The following is a 2,500-nucleotide window of genomic DNA, read 5'->3' as shown; positions in this document are numbered from 1 at the left end:
AGAGAGAGAGAGGGGAGAAGAGAGAGAGAAAGAGAGAGAGAGAGGAGAGAGAGAAGAGAGGAGAGAGAAGAGAAGAGAGAGAAGAGAAGAGAGAGGAGGAGAAAGAGAGAAAGAGAGAGAAAGAGAGAAAGAGAGAGAGAGAGAAGAGAAGAGAGAGAAGGAGAGAAAGAGAGAAGAGAGAGAAGAGAAAAAGAGAAAGAGAAGGAAAAGAAAGAGAAAGAGCGAAAGAGAAAGAGAAAGAGGAAGAGAGAGAAAGAGAAAGAGGAGAGGAAGAAGAGAGAAAGAGAGAGAGAGAGAGAGAGAGAGAGAGAGAGAGAGAGAGAGAGAGAGAGAGAGAAGGAGAGAAGGAGAGAAGGAGAGAAGGAGAGAAAGAGAGAGAGTAAGAGTGAAAGTGAGAGAGAGCATTTTCGTTGGTGATATAAGTGACGGCCATTGGCTAGTTGCGAGAGTTACAAGTCACTGTCCTTCTTTTTCTTTCACTGCGTTACGCAATCAGCTGCTTTTTCGAAACCGGCTTCGCAAAACCACCACTCCACGACGACGTATGTTGATGACCATAAAAGGTTATCTGCCGCGACAGAGTTGACAAATGAGATGAGCGTGGGACTGACACCGTCACTGACCACAGGAACCACCACTGTTGGCAGGACGTGGCGACGACCTTTCTTGCTTGATTTATTCTGTTCAATCTGTCTGCATTCAACGTAAGAGTGAGAAAAATGTGTGCACTTTAGCGCTCGCTACCCCTTGCGCTCTCTCCCTCCTTCACACACTCGTTTATCTGTCTGCCTGTCTGTTTGGTCTCTGCTATTCCTGTTCTCACTCTGATGTCATGTTTGCCACAAAACAATTATAGACTTGATGACATTTCATATCTACTTCCTAGACAGCAGTTTCATTATCATAATCTAATACTCACGTTAAAATCATTTAAACATTGAGTGTGTGTGTGTGTGTGTATGTGTGTGTGTGTGTGTGTATGTGTATGTGTGTATGTGTGTATGTGTGTGTGTGTGTGTGTGTGTGTGTGTGTGTGTGTGTGTGTGTGTGTGTGTGTGTGTGTGTGTGTGTGTGTGTGTGTGTGTGTGTGTGCGCGCGTATATGTGGTAGTCGTGCGTGTCGCATTTGACAGTGTTTGTGTACATCACAAAACAATTACAATCACCTTTTCAATCAATCACACATTGATATATGTGTTCGCATATGTTGCGTGCGCTGCAACAAAGTGGCGAGTAAGCAAGATATGCCGATATGTGACAACATTCCATGAACCTATTTGATCAAAACAAATGCAGTCACACACAGAGAACTTCTAAAAGTATAAATACCTACACAAAACAGATAAACTACGACGTTGACCAATCGAGTCCTCCGACTGGTCTGCAGGCAGGTGTGTCCTAAACGCAATCGGGGTCTATAACGAGCTGGCGATTTCGTTGATGCCGCCCCGCCCGCCCTCGTTTCCGCACGGGAAGACCAAGCGACGCCGCTATCACAATGCAAATTCATTCCTTGACTCAGGCTACGGACGCGTTTCCCTTTCCGGTAGCGCATAGGAAAACAGCGTATATTTAAAAGGATTACACTTTATCCTTTTTTTACCCGTGGAATGTGACAGTTTCATAACTTTTCCTGCATTGCCTTTGCACAAACATGATAAAATAAAATGGAATTCCCACCGTACATTGAACAGGGTAATTTGACAATGTGACATTTTCGAGATTTCACTATTCTAACTTTCATCTTAAGAACAATAAAGAATAGATAATTCGAGACCCCTGAATGCATGTCCTTACGCTTTACCCTTTGTTGCATTCAGTCATCTAGAAACCGACATCAATACTGAACTCAAAGCGAACATTGCTTCGTTCAACGTCTGAAAGAGACATTGCGCAACAGAAAAAGGCCAAGACAGACAGACGGTTTCAACACTCGTCTGAACAATGCGTTTTATGCGTGGTGGGTTGTGCGTTCATGTGGTGGTATCTGCAGATGACGAGTGTGGGCGGCCGGGGTGCCTGTGCAACTGAGTATGTGTGGTTCGGTTTGCGTGTAAGAATCTGGGTGGGCATGAGTAAACTTTGCTTACGTGTTTTGCGCATCGTTTGTTTGTGTGATGTGAATTGTGTGTTCTGCGCAAGTGCGTATATGTATGCGCTTTGTAACGTGTTTATGCTTCACTTAAAAAGCGCGCGTATGAGTATCCATACATCGATACGAAATGTGCGTGCAGTATTAGAAGTATGCTTATGTGAGCACCTATGAGTGTATGCATACAAATGCATATATAAAATGCATGTAGTAGCATGTACGTGATCGCATTCGCAATCCGGCGCATATAAAGTGGAACCGCCTTACATGTCAACGCACGCCCTGCCTTGTCTCTCTCTTCCATCTGACAGGAGCCGTAACATCCTGTCTCACACCCACGATTCCTATCTCTCGCAGTGCACTACAACTCCCTTCTCGCACCCGACTCTCGCTTCCCTTCCTTCCCCCA

The 2,500-nt window shown here is 44.8% G+C and overlaps 1 protein-coding gene across 6 annotated transcripts in view; it reads right to left on the bottom strand.

Annotated features, from left to right (window-relative positions):
• LOC122256748 (guanine nucleotide exchange factor for Rab-3A) overlaps positions 1–2,500 on the bottom strand; it is a 21,727-nt gene that overhangs the window by 17,888 nt on the left and 1,339 nt on the right. The window contains exon 1 of one of the 6 annotated variants that reach the window (XM_086555669.1): positions 1,333–1,464. The exons of the other annotated variants lie outside the window; for them this stretch is intronic. The gene's annotated coding sequence lies outside the window, so the exon portion shown is untranslated. Of the gene's footprint in view, positions 1–1,332; positions 1,465–2,500 lie in introns of those variants that run through there. 6 annotated transcript variants of the gene reach the window in all.

This window comes from Penaeus japonicus, unplaced genomic scaffold, assembly GCF_977035675.1.
Source record: "Penaeus japonicus unplaced genomic scaffold, GWHDUDI00000001_assembly GWHDUDI00000031, whole genome shotgun sequence".
Taxonomy (NCBI): Eukaryota; Metazoa; Arthropoda; class Malacostraca; order Decapoda; family Penaeidae; genus Penaeus; species Penaeus japonicus.
Note: the sequence above shows the minus strand (reverse complement) of the source record. Positions and strands in the feature narration are given on the sequence as shown.